The sequence below is a fragment of the Ranitomeya imitator genome, chromosome 2 (assembly GCF_032444005.1).
Source record: "Ranitomeya imitator isolate aRanImi1 chromosome 2, aRanImi1.pri, whole genome shotgun sequence".
Lineage (NCBI taxonomy): Eukaryota > Metazoa > Chordata > Amphibia > Anura > Dendrobatidae > Ranitomeya > Ranitomeya imitator.
In genome coordinates, this window is record NC_091283.1 from 318,182,080 (window position 1) to 318,204,502 (window position 22,423).

The window sequence follows — 22,423 nt, forward strand, 5'->3', positions numbered from 1 at the left end:
TAACGGCTTTAAAGCTATCTCGCGCTGGATGAAATATTAATATATATACATATATGTGTCTACTGATATATATATATATATATACATATATATATATATATAGACAGTATATATGTTTTTATGATTTTTTGAGCCCATGGATCCATTGTAAATCCGTATGTTGGTTTTACATACGGAGGATGCCATGCGCAAAATACGCAGACACACCCTGCCTACGAAGGAGCTACGGACTACTATTTTGGGGACTTTTCTGCGTATTACGGCCGTAATTTACGGTCCCTATTTTTATACGTTGTGTGTGTCCCCGGCCTTAGCCGGACACTGGAAGGGGGTAAATAAGCGAGATTTCAGCATTTTAGCTCCTGGTGTGGAGGCGATAGCACAATCATATGCCGCCATATACTAGACGTCCGGTAACCGGTAATAATTCCCTCATGTGTGGGGTCTATTTGTCTCCAGAGAAATCACACGTTACAGTCCACACAGAACATTGTGTAGAAAAGGCGGCGCGAGATAATTGTGCCAGTAGTGAGGGCGAATAATGGCGGAAATGTCACTGACTGAGGAGAAGTCTCCATGTAGCGTCTTCACTGCGGATCACGTGACCCCTGACTCCTCCCTCCTGTGACCTCATCACAGGTCCTGTGCGCACAGAGTAGCCATATATGTGGAGTGCGGCTCTGCAGGTGGAGGTATGTGGAGATTCCCCATTACTGAGCGAGGGGACATTAACCCCTTCTGCACTGAGACTCTTTTGGGGTTGTTGTCACTTTATAAGAATCATAACGTTGTTCTGTTTCCTGTAATAGATACATACGAGCCAACTATGGAGGACAGGAAGTGAGGGAACGGATTGTTCTCCTAGTACAGTGCCCCTTTCTTGGCCCCCGCACAGTGTGATGCCCCTATTATGCCCCTGTAAGCAGGGTTCTGCCCCACAACCAGCTGCCTCGGGCACTTTACCATGAGCTGGTACCTCAGATTCTTCCCCGCACCCCTTTCCTTTGCTTGGCGCCAAATCTGTTCTGCCTTTGGGGCTCTGGCCTTTATAATATCAGTAACTGCATCATCAAGGTCTCCTGACCAGGTGTACCATCTAGACTCTTCCCTCCGGAAACCCTCCCTCTTCCCATTGATGTCACATGGTCCCGTCTGGACGGCAGATAGCAGTCTTTTTATACAAATGCAGCACAGCCCTGAGGAGTCTTTTCTATGACCCTCCTTTTTACACCCCTTATGTAATATATATGACGCCGCTCACACACTATAATGTTTCCACAGTACTGGCATCTCTCGTAAAAAAGGTATTTTCGCACTACCGCCATACCCCCACACAGTATAATGTTCCTACAGTACCGCCATACCCCCACGCACAGTATAATGTTCTCATAGTACTGCCATACCCCCACACACAGTATAATGTTCTCATAGTACCGCCATACCCCCATACACAGTATAATGTTCTCATAGTACCGCCATACCCCCCACATAGTATAATGTTCTCATAGTACCGCCATACCCCCACACACAGTATAATGTTCCTACAGTACCGCCATACCCCCATACACAGTATAATGTTCTCATAGTACCGCCATACCCCCCACATAGTATAATGTTCTCATAGTACCGCCATACCCCCACACACAGTATAATGTTCCTACAGTACCGCCATACCCCCACACACAGTATAATGTTCTTATAGTACCGCCATACCCCCACAAACAGTAACATAGTAACATAGTTAGTAAGGCCGAAAAAAGACATTTGTCCATCCAGTTCAGCCTATATTCCATCATAATAAATCCCCAGATCTACGTCCTTCTACAGAACCTAATTGTATGATACAATATTGTTCTGCTCCAGGAAGACATCCAGGCCTCTCTTGAACCCCTCGACTGAGTTCGCCATCACCACCTCCTCAGGCAAGCAATTCCAGATTCTCACTGCCCTAACAGTAAAGAATCCTCTTCTATGTTGGTGGAAAAACCTTCTCTCCTCCAGACGCAAAGAATGCCCCCTTGTGCCCGTCACCTTCCTTGGTATAAACAGATCCTCAGCGAGATATTTGTATTGTCCCCTTATACACTTATACATGGTTATTAGATCGCCCCTCAGTCGTCTTTTTTCTAGACTAAATAATCCTAATTTCGCTAATCTATCTGGGTATTGTAGTTCTCCCATCCCCTTTATTAATTTTGTTGCCCTCCTTTGTACTCTCTCTAGTTCCATTATATCCTTCCTGAGCACCGGTGCCCAAAACTGGACACAGTACTCCATGTGCGGTCTAACTAGGGATTTGTACAGAGGCAGTATAATGCTCTCATCATGTGTATCCAGACCTCTTTTAATGCACCCCATGATGCTGTTTGCCTTGGCAGCTGCTGCCTGGCACTGGCTGCTCCAGGTAAGTTTATCATTAACTAGGATCCCCAAGTCCTTCTCCCTGTCAGATTTACCCAGTGGTTTCCCATTCAGTGTGTAATGGTGACATTGATTCCTTCTTCCCATGTGTATAACCTTACATTTATCATTGTTAAACCTCATCTGCCACCTTTCAGCCCAAGTTTCCAACTTATCCAGATCCATCTGTAGCAGAATACTATCTTCTCTTGTATTAACTGCTTTACATAGTTTTGTATCATCTGCAAATATCGATATTTTACTGTGTAAACCTTCTACCAGATCATTAATGAATATGTTGAAGAGAACAGGTCCCAATACTGACCCCTGCGGTACCCCACTGGTCACAGCGACCCAGTTAGAGACTATACCATTTATAACCACCCTCTGCTTTCTATCACTAAGCCAGTTACTAACCCATTTACACACAATTTCCCCCAGACCAAGCATTCTCATTTTGTGTACCAACCTCTTGTGCGGCACGGTATCAAACGCTTTGGAAAAATCGAGATATACCACGTCCAATGACTCACCGTGGTCCAGCCTATAGCTTACCTCTTCATAAAAACTGATTAGATTGGTTTGACAGGAGCGATTTCTCATAAACCCATGCTGATATGGAGTTAAACAGTTATTCTCATTGAGATAATCCAGAATAGCATCCCTCAGAAACCCTTCAAATATTTTACCAACAATAGAGGTTAGACTTACTGGCCTATAATTTCCAGGTTCACTTTTAGAGCCCTTTTTGAATATTGGCACCACATTTGCTATGCGCCAATCCTGCGGAACAGACCCTGTCGCTATAGAGTCCCTAAAAATAAGAAATAATGGTTTATCTATTACATTACTTAGTTCTCTTAGTACTCGTGGGTGTATGCCATCCGGACCCGGAGATTTATCTATTTTAATCTTATTTAGCCGGTTTCGCACCTCTTCTTGGGTTAGATTGGTGACCCTTAATATAGGGTTTTCATTGTTTCTTGGGATTTCACCTAGCATTTCATTTTCCACCGTGAATACCGTGGAGAAGAAGGTGTTTAATATGTTAGCTTTTTCCTCGTCATCTACAACCATTCTTTCCTCACTATTTTTTAAGGGGCCTACATTTTCAGTTTTTATTCTTTTACTATTGATATAGTTGAAGAACAGTTTGGGATTAGTTTTACTCTCCTTAGCAATGTGCTTCTCTGTTTCCTTTTTGGCAGCTTTAATTAGTTTTTTAGATAAAGTATTTTTCTCCCTATAGTTTTTTAGAGCTTCAATGGTGCCATCCTGCTTTAGTAGTGCAAATGCTTTCTTTTTACTGTTAATTGCCTGTCTTACTTCTTTGTTTAGCCACATTGGGTTTTTCCTATTTCTAGTCCTTTTATTCCCACAAGGTATAAACCGCTTACACTGCCTATTTAGGATGTTCTTAAACATTTCCCATTTATTATCTGTATTATTAGTTCTGAGGATATTGTCCCAGTCTACCAGATTAAGGGCATCTCTAAGCTGGTCAAACTTTGCCTTCCTAAAGTTCAGTGTTTTTGTGACTCCCTGACAAGTCCCCCTAGTGAAAGACAGGTGAAACTGTACAATATTGTGGTCGCTATTTCCTAGATGCCCGACCACCTGCCACCTGCCCGACCACAGTATAATGTTCTCATAGTACCGCCATACCCCCACACACAGTATAATGTTCTCATAGTACCGCCATACCCCCACACACAGTATAATGCTCCTACAGTACCGCCATACCCCCACACACAGTATAATGCTCTCATAGTACCGCCATACCCCCACACACACAGTATAATGTTCTTACAGTACTGCCATACCCCCACACACAGTATAATATTCTCATACTACAGCCATACCCCCACACACTTTATAATGTTCCTACAGTACCGCCGTACCCCCACACACAGTATAATGTTCTCATAGTACCGCCATACCCCCACACGCAGTATAATGTTCTCATAGTACCCCTATACCCCCACACACAGTATAATGTTCTCACAGTACCTCCATCCCACCACACACAGTATTTTGTTCCCACATTAGTGGCTTCCCACAGACACAGGATAATGTTTCCACAGTACTGCCATCCCCCCACTTTCTAATGTTCCCACAGTACTGCCCCCTACATGCACAATATGGTACCATCCACCTCACTGACTACCTCCAACCACCGATAGTTAATTAATAAATACTCACTTAGCCTCATTCTTGGCGCAAATACTATGAGATATTTCCCATACGATAGTTGGATAGGCAGGAGTGTATCATCCATAAAGGTAGCCCACTCGGTTGCCATGATGCCTATGAATTGACGGGGCTCGGTGGGGTGTGGTATTGGTCACCCTCTCCTTCCCATCATCACAATGTCAGCGATATCCACATTCCCATGATGGTGATACCGCTGAATAGATTAGTGAATCAGGGAGTGGAAAGCTCCTGATCCTCCATTCAGCCTTCACTTCTGAGTCTGAGACTCCGTGCACTGCAGGCACAATGACGTCACTACATCACACCTGTAGTACGGAGCCTCAGTACTCACACCGCACAGACCAGAGCAGCGCTCCTCAGGAACCGGGTTGGGTGAGTAGTGTGTGTTTTTTTTTCAAATATCAGGAATTGTGGGGGCATCATATTAAGAGAAGAGCTGTTGGGACTCTCATACTGAATGTGTGGCTGGTAGGGGCCATTATACTGGGGTTCTGGTGGACTGTAAATGCCTCCATACTGAATCGGGTGTTTATGGAGCAGGTTGTGGTGGCCATAATTAGAGATGAGCAAATATGTTTGGAAAACGATCACCAAGCAAATTCTGCATGAATATGGTACATTCGGATTCATGATCGGTAACACGAGCATTTTTCTTAACATCTGAAAAAGTCGGTAACATTCGTTAAAGACCTAATAGGAGCCTACAATACATGTGCCACATTTAGTAAAATCACAGCCACCAGTGTGGGAGACTGGGGTTCAAATCCTGGCTCTGCCATGTTGGACATAATGTACCAGTAGTGGTCCGTAACACTATGGTGTCTACCTCAATAAACATGAGAGTGTCACGAGCAAAGAAAGTCATGCTGGCTCAGACGTCACCTGGATTAACAAGGTCCACATCAGATGTCGAGGAATCAGGACAATCTGATGATAAATGGGCTACTGGACCAAACCATACATGGACAAGGCAAGAGAACCTGGATCTGATGAAATGCTACTATAACAGCAGACCAAATGAGAGAGGATATATGAAGCGTATGAGGAAACTCTGGATGGATACAAGACCTGATTGTCCACTAACTGAGAAACGACTAGTCACCCAACATTTCAATATCATAAAGAGAAAGCTATTATCACAGCTTGAGATGGATCAACTGCACTGCAGATCCACCCCACATGAAGACCTGGAAGAGCAACATGTGCAACCCCCTGAAGATCCTGATCCAACCCTGCAACTAGAGAGAACTGCAGCTGGTCTGAAACAGAAGATCTTAGATAAACTGAATACCATCAATACCAGAGATCGACTGCCAAGTCTCAGCAAAAAAACACCACCAGACAGTATGCAAGAGGATGCCAATAGAGCAGCACTTGCATCAATACCTACCACCACCATGAAGGACCCTCACAAAGGAACTGTTCCATCCAACTACCGCCCAATAACCTGCCTTACAGCAACATGGAAACTTCTGTCAGGCATCATAGCCACCAAGCTACAGAACCATATGAACCAGTACATGAATCCAGCTCAGAAAGGCATTGGGACTGACACCAGAGGCTCTAAGCACCAGCTCCTAGTAGATAGAGCAGTCGCTTAAGACTCAAGATCCAGACAGACCAATCTCCGCACAGCCTGGATTGACTACAGGAAAGCCTATGACTCAATGCACACACATGGATCTGTGAATGCTTGGCTCTGAACAATATCAACAGGAAATTAAGAACTTTTCTCAGAAACTCACTGGGGCTATGGAGAACAACATCAGGAGTCAACTCAAGACAACTAGCACAAGTGCCCATCAAATGCGGCATATACCAAGGTGATGCACTGTCCCCATTGCTGTTCTGCATAGGCTTGAATCCCCTCAGTCAGATAATTACAGAGTCTGGCTATGGATACAAGTTCAAGAGTGGAAGCACCATCAGCCACCTCCTCTACATGGATGACATCAAGCTGTATGCGAAAAACTAACAAGACATCACTGATCCACCTGACAAGGATCTACAGTGAAGAAATCGGGATGTCCTTCGAACTTGAGAAGTGCGGCCAGTTGGTAATAAATAGAGGCAAGGTAGTCAAGACTGATGGAGTGGAATTACCAGCTGTGCACATAGCAGATGTACAGTCATGCTACAAGTACCTCGGCATCCCACAGGGATACAGTAACTATGATGAGGAGGCAAGGAAAGCAGCAACATCCAAATACCATCAAAGGGTAAGGCAGGTCCTGAAGAGCCAGCTCAATGGGAAGAATAAAATCTGCACCATCAATATATATATGCTCTGCCAGTTATCAGATACCCTGCTGGCATAGTGTGCTGGCCAAAATAAGAGATGGAAGCTGCAGATGCGAATACACGAAAGCTCCTCACAATGCATGGAGGTCTGCACCCTAAGTCTAAGGCTAGGTTCACATTGCGTTAGTGCAGTCCGTTCAATGCATACGTTAAACGGACTGCGCTGACGCAAGTGCTGACTTTGCAGAGCGCTAGCACAGATGGAGCATCTGCTAGCTCCATCTGCGCTAGCGGTGACGGACCCGGAAACGCTGCAGCCTGCGTCTCGGGTCCGTCACTCAATGTCCATTGTGTGCAATGTCCATTGTGGGCGTGCGCTAGCAATGCGTCCGACTTTGCATTCAAATGCACCATTAGCGGACTACGTTACACCGCATTATGCTGCCCAGCAACCAGGGACCTGTGTACCAGGATCACCAAGCTCCCCAAGTCCAAGAGAGCGTCTGTCTGGTAAACATTAACAAGAACCTTGCACAGCTGAGTTTCGGTACCAGCAGAGTCAGTAGTAGCAATGCAGACTGGCTGGGTATACATAAATACACGGCGGGTATATCCGCAATCCATGGGTTCTGTTAAGGGGCAATTGGCAACCACATGTCCAGGCTCTTGGCATCGCCAACACTTAATGACTGTGGTACGAGGTAACCTTGGGGCCGATTTAGGGGATACAGGTCGGTTGTTACTCTCCTTCCGAGAAATCCCCTCAGTACAGGCATGATCCCTATTGGCCCCGGTGGAGGGCTGTGGACTTTTCCCTGACTCCTGGGTCGGCGGGGCCTTACGTGACAGCCAAAGTGGAGCAGTGTCCCGTATAAAGTCCTAAGTGGCTGCATGCCTCTCTATCGGTCCTACCACCTGGTCCAGAATGCCCTGGTCCACTTGCCACACCCAATGCTGTAAGGCTGCTGGCAGGACCCTCACTGTCCGGTCGACCACCACCCTCTCTACCATCTGGAACGGGGAAGTCTCAGGCTGGAGCCATTTTTAACCACTCAAACAAATGTATAGAAACAAACAAAGTCCTCCAACACAAATTCTCCAAATAAATAAAGAATTTTATTGATTTGCATAGTTTTAGAAACAGTAAAAAATTGGAAATGCAAGCTATCCATACAGTTGATGGTAGGGGGGGGGGGGGGGGGGAAGCAAACACTGGACATAAAAAAAAATAGTAGATCTGTGCCCTGACTAGGGTGGCACAGAGTATACCACATCCTGAAGTAATTTTACAACCAATCTGGAGATAGATGGAAACAAGATCAATACACATAACATAAAGTGCATAGTGCAGAAATGGTTGAATTATGTACAAGGATGTGAGGTACAGTGGGGCAAAAAAGTATTTAGTCAGTCAGCAATAGTGCAAGTTCCACCACTTAAAAAGATGAGAGGCGTCTGTAATTTACATCATAGGTAGACCTCAACTATGGGAGACAAACTGAGAAAAAAAAATCCAGAAAATCACATTGTCTGTTTTTTTAACAATTTATTTGCATATTATGGTGGAAAATAAGTATTTGGTCAGAAACAAACAATCAAGATTTCTGGCTCTCACAGACCTGTAACTTCTTCTTTAAGAGTCTCCTCTTTCCTCCACTCATTACCTGTAGTAATGGCACCTGTTTAAACTTGTTATCAGTATAAAAAGACACCTGTGCACACCCTCAAACAGTCTGACTCCAAACTCCACTATGGTGAAGACCAAAGAGCTGTCAAAGGACACCAGAAACAAAATTGTAGCCCTGCACCAGGCTGGGAAGACTGAATCTGCAATAGCCAACCAGCTTGGAGTGAAGAAATCAACAGTGGGAGCAATAATTAGAAAATGGAAGACATACAAGACCACTGATAATCTCCCTCGATCTGGGGCTCCACGCAAAATCCCACCCCATGGGGTCAGAATGATCACAAGAACAGTGAGCAAAAATTCCAGAACCACGCGGGGGGACCTAGTGAATGAACTGCAAAAAGCTGGGACCAATGTAACAAGGCCTACCATAAGTAACACACTACGCCACCATGGACTCAGATCCTGCAGTGTCAGACGTGTCCCACTGCTTAAGCCAGTACATGTCCGGGCCCGTCTGAAGTTTGCTAGAGAGCATTTGGATGATCCAGAGGAGTTTTGGGAGAATGTCCTATGGTCTGATGAAACCAAACTGGAACTGTTTGGTAGAAACACAACTTGTCGTGTTTGGAGGAAAAAGAATACTGAGTTGCATCCATCAAACACCATACCTACTGTAAAGCATGGTGGTGGAAACATCATGCTTTGGGGCTGTTTCTCTGCAAAGGGGCCAGGACGACTGATCCGGGTACATGAAAGAATGAATGGGGCCATGTATCGTGAGATTTTGAGTGCAAACCTCCTTCCATCAGCAAGGGCATTGAAGATGAAACGTGGCTGGGTCTTTCAACATGACAATGATCCAAAGCACACCGTCAGGGCAACAAAGGAGTGGCTTCGTAAGAAGCATTTCAAGGTCCTGGAGTGGCCTAGCCAGTCTCCAGATCTCAACCCTATAGAAAACCTTTGGAGGGAGTTGAAAGTCCGTGTTGCCAAGCGAAAAGCCAAAAACATCACTGCTCTAGAGGAGATCTGCATGGAGGAATGGGCCAACATACCAACAACAGTGTGTGGCAACCTTGTGAAGACTTACAGAAAACGTTTGACCTCTGTCATTGCCAACAAAGGATATATTACAAAGTATTGAGATGAAATTTTGTTTCTGACCAAATACTTATTTTCCACCATAATATGCAAATAAAATGTTAAAAAAAACAGACAATGTGATTTTCTGGATTTTTTTTTTCTCAGTTTGTCTCCCATAGTTGAGGTCTACCTATGATGTAAATTACAGACGCCTCTCATCTTTTTAAGTGGTGGAACTTGCGCTATTGCTGACTGACTAAATACTTTTTTGCCCCACTGTATATAGAAAAATGGTCATGCACAATTAAGGGTAGATCTATTTGCATAATATTGTATTAATTGTGTCAGATTTCACCTGGTGGCAAGGAGTATCAATAAAGATAATATAATGAAATCATGTAAAGTATACAGCCTCCAGGGGAAAACAGAGACAATAATGTGCACGCCATAACTGAAGGTAGCTAAATGGAGGCAAGGAGTATCAATAAAGATAATATAATGGAATCATGTAAAGTATACAGCCTCCAGGGAAAACAGAGACAATAATGTGCGCACCATAACTGAAGGTAGCTAAATGGAAGAAAGGAGTATCAATAAAGATAATATAATGGAATCATTTAAAGTATACAGCCTCCAGGGAAAACAGAGACAATAATGTGCCCACCATAACTGAAGGTAGCTAAATGGAGGCAAGGAGTATCAATAAAGATAATATAATGAAATCATGTAAAGTATACAGCCTCCAGGGAAAACAGAGACAATAATGTGCCCACCATAACTGAAGGTAGCTAAATGGAGGCAAGGAGTATCAATAAAGATAATATAATGGAATCATGTAAAGTATACAGCCTCCGGGGAAAACAGAGACAATAATGCGCACACCATAACTGAAGGTAGCTAAATGGAGGCAAGGAGTATCAATAAAGATAATATAATGGAATCATGTAAAGTATACAGCCTCCAGGGAAAACAGAGACAATAATGTGCGCACCATAACTGAAGGTAGCTAAATACAGCAATAACCATAAACCGTATAGATTCCCTGTGTGTGGTCACGTCCAGCTGTTTATTGCTGTATTTAGCTACCATGAGTGCACATTATTGTCTCTGTTTTCTGGTATTTATTTTGAGAATTTGTGTTGGAGGACTTTGTTTCTATACAGTCCTCCGTGTGTATTTCAGGGCTACTCATTTGCAGCTTACCAAGAAATAATCCCCTAATAAAATATAACCTTTAATATTAAACCTTTGATACTGTGACAAAACACTCTGGGATCGCCTTTGCTGGGGTCAAAGGACACGTGGTTTGTGCATTGAATCTGAGGCGTACAGCAGGTTTCTGAGCAGGCTGACCTCAGGTCAGATTTATTAACGTGAAAGCAACACAAAAAACAAAACATAAAAATAAACCCTAGCCTGTCCGGCACTAACTAAACAAATACGTTGCTATCTCAACAACTGGGGGGGCTTCTCCCACCCAGCTAACATCATACAGATCTTGAGCAGAGCTCTTCACTCACGTTTGTCTCACACAGGCAGGCAATCTGTGTGCCCCAGGCAGACACTGGAAACACCCAGCTGGTCATCTTTTATTCCTGCAATCATTAACCCATTAGCACCCTGAAGATACTGAGTGGCCTAATTCACATAGGACAAACACCTGGGCGAGATATACCTGCCTCCATCTACCACACTAGCATGAGTCTTACATATCCCCCCCCCTTGCTCAGACCACTCCGGTCGAGCAAGAACACTTTTGAAACAGTGCACTCGGGATAGGGCATCGGCGTTCCCCATCTGCACCCCAGGTCGGTGCTCCACCGTAAAAGAGTAAGCCTGCAGGGCAAGGAACCACCTGGTTACCCGACTATTACGGTCCTTGTGGAGGTGCATCCACTTGAGAGGGGCATGGTCTGTGACCAGCCTAAACTTCCTACCAGCCAGGTAATACTTGAGGGAGTCGAGAGCCCATTTAATGGCTAGGCACTCTTTTTCAACCACGGCATACCTCTGCTCATGTACATTCAGTTTCCGACTGAGATAGAGGACCGGGTGTTCGACTCCGTCCCTCACCTGGGAAAGTACAGCTCCGACACCAGTATCAGAGGCATCAGTTTGTACCACAAACTCGCTGCTGAAATCAGGAGTCACTAGTACGGGCTGAGAGCACAAAGCCCGTTTCAGGCTGTGGAAGGCCTCTTCAGCAGCTGAGGTCCATTTTACCATGACGGAACCCTTCCCCTTGGTAAGATCCGTCAAGGGAGTAGCCATGGCTGCAAAATTGGGTATGAACCGGCGATAATAGCCGGCAATCCCCAGGAAAGCCTGCACTTGTTTCTTGTTCACTGGTTGTGGCCAGCCCTGAATTGCCTGTATTTTGTCGATCTGGGGTTTAACCACTCCTCGGCCAATCACGTAGCCCAAGTATCGGGCTTCTTCAAGCCTGATGTGGCATTTCTTGGGGTTTGCCGTTAAACATGCATCTCGCAGGTCATCAATCACGGCTTGTACCTTCTGGAGATGAGTTTCCCAGTCCATGCTGTAAATTACGATGTCATCCAGGTAGGCAGAAGCGTACTGTCTGTGAGGCCTCAAGACTCGATCCATCAATCTCTGGAACGTTGCGGGAGCTCCGTGAAGTCCAAACGGCATATAGACATACTGGAACAGACCTTCCGGTGTAGCAAATGCCGTCTTCTCTCTGGCCGCCTCGGCCAGAGGAATCTGCCAGTACCCCTTTGTTAAATCCAGGTTCGTAATGTATCGGGCTTTACCAAGCCGGTCGATCAACTCATCGACCCGGGGCATAGGGTACGCATCAAATTTAGAAACTGCATTCAGTTTCCTAAAGTCATTACAAAACCGGATGGAGCCATCCGGTTTAGGTATCAACACAATTGGACTGGACCAGGCGCTGTGTGACTCCTCAATGACTCCTAAGTCCAACATTGCCATCACTTCCCGGGAGACGGCTTCACGGCGGGCTTCCGGAATCCGGTAGGGCTTCACATGAACAGTGACGCCAGGCTCTGTGACAATCTCATGTTTCACCAACTTCGTCCAGCCAGGTTTTTCGGAGAAAAACTGTCGGTTCTGTAACAAAAATTGCTTAACCTCAGATTTTTGTCGTTCTGAGAGAGTCTTAGCAACCTGCACCTCTGGTACAGTAGGTGAACAAACCGGACGGGGCAGATCCGCCGTTAGGGCAGAGCGGTCTTTCCAGGATTTTATCAGATTCACATGATAAATCTGTTCCGGTTTTCTCTTACCCGGCTGGTACACTTTATAGTTCACTTCACCAACTCTTTCTCGGACCTCAAATGGGCCCTGCCATTTCGCCAGGAATTTACTATCCACCGTAGGGATTAGGACCAACACCCTATCGCCGGGTGCAAATGTACGGACCTTAGCGCCTCTATCATAACTTTGCCTCTGGGCTCCCTGGGCCTGTAACATATGGTCCCTAACAATGGGCATGACAGCGGCAATACGATCCTGCATTTGTGTTACATGGTCGATCACCGTTTTAAAGGGAGTGACTTGACCTTCCCAGGTTTCTTTTGCGACGTCCAGCAGTCCCCGGGGACGACGGGCGTACAACAGTTCGAAAGGCGAAAATCCTGTGGAAGACTGGGGAACTTCCCTAATGGCAAACAGCAAATAGGGTAACAAGTAATCCCAGTTCTTCCCATCTTTGTCTATCGCCTTCCGGAGCATCTGTTTTAAGGTTTTGTTGAAGCGCTCAACCAGGCCATCTGTTTGAGGGTGATAGACAGACGTACGCAACGGGTCTATTTGTAAGAGCCTGCAGAGCTCCTTCATTACCCTCGACATAAAGGGAGTCCCCTGGTCGGTGAGTATCTGTTTTGGAATTCCCACCCGACTAAACACTTGTACCAATTCCTTGGCGATCGTCTTGGTAGCTGTGTTACGCAAAGGGATGGCTTCCGGGTAACGAGTGGCATAGTCCACGATGACGAGGATATGTTGGTGCCCACGTGCGGATCGGGGAAGGGGCCCAACCAAATCCATCCCAATTCTCTCAAAAGGGACCCCGATGATAGGAAGGGGTACCAAAGGGCTACGGAACTGAGATTTAGGGGCCGCGATTTGGCACTCTGGACAGGACTCACAATAGTTACGCACATCACAATGTATTCCAGGCCACACAAAACAATGCAATATCCTTTCTGTGGTTTTCTGTACCCCCAGATGTCCCCCCATTATATGTCCGTGGGCCAAATCCAGTACCTTCCGCCGATAAGGTTTGGGTACCACTAACCGTTGCACTGTGTCTTCCCCTTTTTTTTTCTACCTGGTAGAGCAAATCATTTTCAAGAACCATATACGGGTACGCTAGCCTAGTGTCAGGTTCTACGGGTACCCCATCTATCATTTTTACATTTTTCCTAGCCGGAGTCAGGGTAGGATCTTTCATTTGCTCGCTGTGGAAGTCATCCACCTGGACTCCCAAATCTGGCAGGCAGGGTGCCGGATGGCTGTCTGCCTCCGCCTCTCGCTGAGGTTCCTCAGTTTCCTCTGTTTCCCCCGCCATGACGGAGAAGGGGTACTGAAGGTTAGATTCACTAACCTCCCCAGCAACATCTTCCTGTGGGGTCTCCTCTAGGGACTCGGGACCTCCAGATGGCATGGAAGAAGATTCACGGGTACAGCTACCGTGAAGGAGTAACTGATTCTCCCACAACTGCCAGAAATAGGGAAAATCCCTGCCCAGGATTACATCATGTAACAATGCGGGAACGAGTCCCACTTTGTGCTGCACTGACCCATAGGGAGTAGAAATCCATATGACCGCTGTTAAGTACGAGCGGGTGTCACCATGCACACACGTCACAGAAAACTTGTCAGACGGACCAGACGGAAGTGCCACCAGACTAGCTTTCACCAGAGTCACCACACTTCCAGAGTCTAGTAATGCCACAACATTTTTCCCATCAACAGATAATTCACACAGGCGTTTCACTGTATCATTTTGACCCGCATTCACACTCACTAGCTGTGTAACCAAAGACATGCGTTTTCTAGAGTCTATAACGTCGCACTGCATGGGTTCAGCGGTAACAGGACAGTTCGCAGAAACATGACCCTTCTCATGGCAGCGGAAACACCTAACAGGTCCCCTACTGAGACCACCGTCCAATACTCTTGGTCTCGGAGTGCGAGCAGTCCCGGACTCCTCCCCCACAGTTTTAAGCGATTTTCCTTCACCCGTGGTCCCTGGAACAGTCTTACCGGTTCCACGAGGAGGAGGCACAGTCCGGGGTTTGGCAGTGTCGTCGGGAAGTCCTTCTGCCACGGAATAACGCTCGACCAACTCCACAAGTTGATCCGCTGTCGTGGGATTTCCTTGGCTTACCCACCTTTTCAGCGCTGGGGGTAGTACTCTCAGGTACTTGTCCAGGACAACCCGCTGGATTATTTCGGGTATTGTCAGTACCTCGGGTTGCAGCCATTTCTTTGTCAAGTAGATCAGGTCGAACATCTGAGACCGCGCTGGTTTATCTTGCTGGTATGTCCACTGATGTACCCTCTGTGCACGGACAGCCGTCGTCACACCCAGCCGGGCCAGGATCTCAGCTTTCAGCTTCTCAAAGTCCTGAGCGACCTCCGGGTCCAAATCATGGTAAGCTTTTTGGGCCTCGCCGGAGAGAAACGGGGCAATCAAATCGGCCCATCGTGCCTTCGGCCACTTCTCTCTCAATGCCGTCCGCTCAAAAGTTGTCAGATATGCCTCGACGTCATCTTCTGCAGTCAGCTTTTGCCAGTATCGACTCACATGGATCCTTCTGGACTCTGCTTCCGGGTCAGCGTCAGGCATGCTCACCAGGCGCTGCGCCACCTGTTGGAGAAGTTGGCGGTCTGCAACCGTCATGTCCAGTAACTCCTTCAGCTGTGCGGCCATCAAGCGATTAGCTTCGTGCTGTGCGGCAGTGGCCTGCTGCTGTACGGCAGTGGACTGTACTAAGGCTTTCACCACGTCTTCCATGCTGTCGCCTGTGCCACGGTATGCCCGCGTTCTCCACCACAATGTGACAAAACACTCTGGGATCGCCTTTGCTGGGGTCAAAGGACACGTGGTTTGTGCATTGAATCTGAGCAGGCTGACCTCAGGTCAGATTTATTAACGTGAAAGCAACACAAAAAACAAAACATAAAAATAAACCCTAGCCTGTCCGGCACTAACTAAACAAATACGTTGCTATCTCAACAACTGGGGGGGCTTCTCCCACCCAGCTAACATCATACAGATCTTGAGCAGAGCTCTTCACTCACGTTTGTCTCACACAGGCAGGCAATCTGTGTGCCCCAGGCAGACACTGGAAACACCCAGCTGGTCATCTTTTATTCCTGCAATCATTAACCCATTAGCACCCTGAAGATACTGAGTGGCCTAATTCACATAGGACAAACACCTGGGCGAGATATACCTGCCTCCATCTACCACACCAGCATGAGTCTTACAATACACATAAGCAAAAAATCCAAAAATAGGTCCCCCTTGCTAAAAATGCCTCAATAAACCGGGCTGAGCGATAATAGGGAGAAAAAAAACCAATAAATCTACTATACTCTCTAGCTAGCTAGTAAATAATGATATTAAGATACTAGAAAACGACCTCCATCAGTAATCTATAATATAACGCTGGGAGCGTCACTCTGTCCGAAGCCTTTATAGACTGCGCAGGCGCAAGCGCTGGCGCAGTCTGGCCCCCACAGAGTAACGCTCCCAGGAGATCGCGGTATGCGTAAACACTGAACGCACACCGCGATCTCCACCGGAGAGTTAGGGACCGCCAGGAGGGTGAGTATATTCACCTGTCTGTCCCGTTCCAGCGCTGCGTGCGGCTCCGTCTCCAGTTTCCTCTGCTGTGACGTTCACAGTTCAGAGGGCGCGATGACGCGCTTAATGCGCGCCGGCGCCGCCCTCTGACTGAACAGTCACAGCCAGAGGAGCCAGGAAGATGGCGGCGCACAGTGCTGGAACGGGACAGACAGGTGAGTATAGCAAGTGCTGGGGGCCTGAGCTGGCGGTGACTCCGGCACCTGACCCCCACAGCGCGCCGGTGTCCCCGCCTGCTCAGGCCCCCAGCACTCGGCGCCCAGCGACGATAGGTGAGTATGGTATTTTTTTTTTTTTATATGGCAGCAGCATACAGGGGCATACACACTGGAGCGTCTTATGGGGGGCATATAATACAATGGTGGCGCAGGATGGGAGCAGCACATGACAGAACGGGGGCAGGATGGCAGCAGCACATGACAGAACGGGCGCAGGATGGAAGCAGCACATGACAGAACGGGCGCAGGATGGCAGCAGCACATGACAGAACGGGCGCAGGATGGGAGCAGCACATGACAGAACACAGGAGCAGGATGGGAGCAGCACATGACAGAACGGGCGCAGGATGGCAGCAGCACATGACAGAACGGACGCAGGATGGCAGCAGCACATGACAGAACGGGCGCAGGATGGCAGCAGCACATGACAGAACGGGTGCAGGATGGCAGCAGCACATGCCAGAACGGGCGCAGGATGGCAGCAGCACATGACAGAACGGGGGCGCAGGATGGGAGCAGCACATGAAGGAACGGGGGCACAGGATGGGGGCAGCACATGACAGAACGGGCGCAGGATGGCAGCAGCACATGACAGAACGGGCGCAGGATGGCAGCAGCACATGACAGAACGGGCGCAGGATGGCAGCAGCACATGACAGAACGGGCGCAGGATGGCAGCAGCACATGACAGAACGGGCGCAGGATGGCAGCAGCACATGACAGAACGGGCGCAGGATGGCAGCAGCACATGACAGAACGGGCGCAGGATGGCAGCAGCACATGACAGAACGGGCGCAGGATGGCAGCAGCACATGACAGAACGGGTGCAGGATGGCAGCAGCACATGACAGAACAGGCGCAGGATGGGAGCAGCACATGAAAGAACAGGGGCACAGGATGGGAGCAGCACATGACAGGATGGGAGCAGCAAATGACAGAATGGAGGTGCAGAACATGTCAGAATGGAGGTGCAGGATGGGAGCAGCACATGTCAGAATGGGGGCGCAGGATGGGAGCAGCACATGTCACAATGGGGGCGCAGGATGGGTGCAACACATGACAGAATGGGGGCGCAAGATGGGTGCAGCACGTCAGGATGGGTACGCAGGATGGAGCAGCTCATGACAGGATGGGGACGCAGGATGGAGCAGCACATACCAGGATGTAGACCATATACCAATATAGATGCTCGCCACCCGGGCGTAGAACGGGTTCAATAGCTAGTCTATAATATAACGGTGGGAGCGTCACTCTGTCCGAAGCCTTTATAGACTACGCAAGCGCGACGCACCGTGCCTGCACAGTCTGGACCAGAGTGACGCAGCCGTACTTACTTTTCCCCCCACCAATATACCGGCCATGGGGGCTCCACACACCCGTGTATCCCCCATAATATAGCGGCCATGGGGGCTCCATGCTCTGCAGCTCCGGTCAGGGTAGATGTAGAGCCCAGCAGAGCTCGAGGACCTTTGATGATGTCACCAGCATGTGACCAGTGACACAAGTGGGCAGAGTCAGCCCTCGCTGTGCTGGCTGCAGGGGTGCTGTATCCATTATAGCCAGCACTGCACTCAGGCAGTAAGTACAGCCACTCTCATGCAGTACAGCCACACTCACATAGTACAGCCACACTCACCCGCACTCACACAGTACAGCCACACTCAGCCGCACTCACACAGTACAGCCACACTCAGCTGCACTCACACAGTACAGCCACACTCACCCGCACTCACACAGTACAGCCACACTCACACAGTACAGCCACAGTCAGTCACACACAGTACAGCCAAACTCAGCCGCACTCACACAGTACAGCCACACTCACACAGTACAGCCACACTCACACAGTACAGCCACACTCAGCCACACGCAGTACAGCCACACTCAGCTGCACTCACACAGTACAGCCACACTTGCACAGTAGAGCCACACACAGCCACACTCGCACAGTAGAGCCACACTCAGCCACACTCGCACAGTAGAGCCACACTCGCACAGTAGAGCCACACTCGCACAGTACAGCCACACTCAGCCGCACTCACACAGTAAATGAAAACACAAAAGCGCACAGAGAGGTCAAAAAATACTCTGTTGCAAAAAAGTCACAGTAAATAAGCAAGTGCTAGTCAAAAAATGAAAAAATACAGGGTATTTAGTTAATACGTTTTTTTTTGCAAAAAAAAAGTATGTTAAGCTGCTCCACCAATCGCCAAGGTACACCCATAATAGAGCAATCCTGTCTAATGTATATAATCCCTATCTGATGTATTTAAAAACCTGATCATCTGTATAGTACCTGTTTGAGCAGGGTTCAGAGAGAAAATATCAATGTAGAACATGCAGGATGGAACAGCTACAATGCAAATGACCCACAGAGGAGTGGTGGACTCCCCAGTCTTGTAGAAACAAGAGAACAATTATAAAACCAGAAACACATGGGATACTTGCACAGTGAACAAGTCTGTAGAAACTTGTTCACACCACCAAAGAACTTGAAAACACAAAAGCGCACAGACTCACACAGTACAGCCGCACTCACGCATTACAGCCGCACTCACGCAGTACAGCCACGCTCAGTATAGCCGCACTCAGACAGTACAGCCACGCTCAGTATAGTTGAACTCATGCAGTACAGCCACGCTCAGTATAGCCACACTCAGGCAGTACAGCCACACTCAACCGCACTCAGGCAGTATAGCCGTGCTCAGTATAGCCGCACTCAGGCAGTACAGCCACGCTCAGTATAGCCGCACTCAGACAGTACAGCCGCGCTCAGTATAGTCGAACTCATGCAGTACAGTCACGCTCAGTATAGCCACACTCAGGCAGTAGAGTCACACTCAACCACACTCAGGCAGTACAGCCTCCCTCAGTATAGCCGCACTCAGGCAGTACAGCCGCGCTCAGTATACCTGCACTCAGGCAGTACAGCCGCGCTCAGTATAGCCGCATTCAGGCACTACAACCACTCACAGTATAGCCGCACTCGGGCACTACAGCCGCGCTCAGTATAGCCGCACTCATGTAGTACAGCCGCGCTCAGTATAGCCGCACTCATGCAGTACAGCCACGCTCAGTATAGCCGCACTCAGGCAGTACAGCCGCACTCAGGCAGTACAGCCGCGCCCAGTATAGCTGCACTCAGGCAGTACAGCCGCGCTCAGTATAGCAGCACTCAGGCAGTACAGCCATGCTCAGTATAGCCGCACTCAGGCAGTACAGGCGCACTCAGTATAGCCGCACTCATGCAGTACAGGCACGCTCAGTATAGCCGCACTCAGGCAGTACAGGCGCACTCAGTACAGCCACACTCATGCAGTACAGCCGCGCTCAGTATAGCTGCACTCAGGCAGTACAGCCGCGCTCAGTATAGCCGCACTCAGGCAGTACAGCCGTGCTCAGTATAGCCGCACTCAGGCAGTACAGGCGCACTCAGTATAGCCGCACTCAGGCAGTACAGGCGCGCTCAGTATAGCCGCACTCAGGCAGTAAAGCCGCGCTCAGGGAGTTCAACTGCACTAAGTATAGCCGCGCTCAGGCAGTATAGCAACGCTCAGGCAGGATAGCCGCACTCAGACAGTACAGCCGCACTCAGTATAGCCACACTCAAGCTTTAAAGCCGTACTCAGGCAGTTCAACTGCACTCAGTATAGCCGCACTCAGGCAGTATAGCCGCATTCATGCAGTATAGCCGTACTCAGGCAGTATAGCCACACTCTGCACAGTCGCACTCTGCACAGTCGCGCTCTGCACAGTCGCGCTCTGCACAGTCGCGATCTGCACAGTCGCACTCTGCACAGTCGCACTCGGGCAGTAGAGCCGGAAAAAGATGGGAGCAACATATGACAGAATGGAAACAGGAACAGGCAGAATGGGTGCAGCACATTACAACAGAATGGGGGCACAGAATGGGAGCAGCACATGACAGAATGGTTGCGCAGGATGGGAGCACCACATGACAAAATGGGGGCACAGGATGGGAACAGCACATGACAGAATGGTTGCGCACGATGGGAGCACCACATGACAGGATGGGGGCAGGATGGGAGCAGCACATGACAAGACGGGGTGCAGGATGGGTGCAGCACATGACAGGATGGGGACGCAGGTTGGAGCAGCACATGAAAGGATGGGGACGCAGGTTGGAGCAGCACATGACAGGATGGGGATGCAGGTTGGAGCAGCACATGACAGGATGGGGGAGCAAGATGGGAGCAGCACATACCAGGATGGAGACCATATACCAATATAAATGCTCACCAACCGGGCGTAGAACGGGTTCAATATCTAGTGTGTGTGTATATATATATATATATATATATATATATATATATACAGAGGTATGCCCAGTGTTATACCTCATTAAACAAAACTAACAGCACCAAAATTGTTAATGACTAAATAGTGGTGATATAAAAGTGCTACTATGTCACAACAACCTCACTCAGCCGATGTGTAGAAATGAGTGACCTAGCCCTAGATACCCCCAATCGGAGCGCCTACGTGGGTGCGGAGGTTGGCACCCTAAGGAATACGAGATTGGCGCCCCCGCTCGTGCGATGGCTGTCCCTTACCTCCTATTTAACCCTATAAGACTGGAAGTCAGAAACAGAGGGCCAGATGGCCTGTATTACCTGTATAATATACTGCTGAGATTATACAAGTATACAATATGTACAGTGGGGCAAAAAAGTATTTAGTCAGTCAGCAATAGTGCAAGTTCCACCGCTTAAAAAGATGAGAGGCGTCTGTAATTTACATCATAGGTAGACCTCAACTATGGGAGACAAACTGAGAAAAAAAAATCCAGAAAATCACATTGTCTGTTTTTTTAACATTTTATTTGCATATTATGGTGGAAAATAAGTATTTGGTCAGAAACAAAATTTCATCTCAATACTTTGTAATATATCCTTTGTTGGCAATGACAGAGGTCAAACGTTTTCTGTAAGTCTTCACAAGGTTGCCACACACTGTTGTTGGTATGTTGGCCCATTCCTCCATGCAGATCTCCTCTAGAGCAGTGATGTTTTTGGCTTTTCGCTTGGCAACACGGACTTTCTACTCCCTCCAAAGGTTTTCTATTGGGTTGAGATCTGGAGACTGGCTAGGCCACTCCAGGACCTTGAAATACTTCTTACGAAGCCACTCCTTCGTTGCCCTGGCGGTGTGCTTTGGATCATTGTCATGTTGAAAGACCCAGCCACGTTTCATCTTCAATGCCCTTGCTGATGGAAGGAGGTTTGCACTCAAAATCTCACGATACATGGCCCCATTCATTCTTTCATGTACCCGGATCAGTCGTCCTGGCCCCTGTGCAGAGAAACAGCCCCAAAGCATGATGTTTCCACCACCATGCTTTACAGTAGGTATGGTGTTTGATGGATGCAACTCAGTATTCTTTTTCCTCCAAACACGACAAGTTGTGTTTCTACCAAACAGTTCCAGTTTGGTTTCATCAGACCATAGGACATTCTCCCAAAACTCCTCTGGATCATCCAAATGCTCTCTAGCAAACTTCAGACGGGCCCGGACATGTACTGGCTTAAGCAGTGGGACATGTCTGGCACTGCAGGATCTGAGTCCATGGTGGCGTAGTGTGTTACTTATGGTAGGCCTTGTTACATTGGTCCCAGCTCTCTGCAGTTCATTTACTAGGTCCCCCCGCGTGGTTCTGGGATTTTTGCTCACCGTTCTTGTGATCATTCTGACCCCACGGGGTGGGATTTTGCGTGGAGCCCCAGATAGAGGGAGATTATCAGTGGTCTTCTATGT

General features: G+C 48.0%; 1 protein-coding gene across 2 annotated transcripts in view; it reads left to right on the forward strand.

Annotated features, from left to right (window-relative positions):
* Window positions 1–632: 632 nt before the first annotated feature.
* Window positions 633–22,423, forward strand: part of LOC138663456 (oocyte zinc finger protein XlCOF7.1-like) — a 61,862-nt gene continuing 40,071 nt past the window's right edge. For both annotated transcript variants that reach the window (XM_069749666.1, XM_069749667.1), the window contains exon 1: window positions 633–692. The gene's annotated coding sequence lies outside the window, so the exon portion shown is untranslated. The remainder of the gene's footprint in view (window positions 693–22,423) is intronic.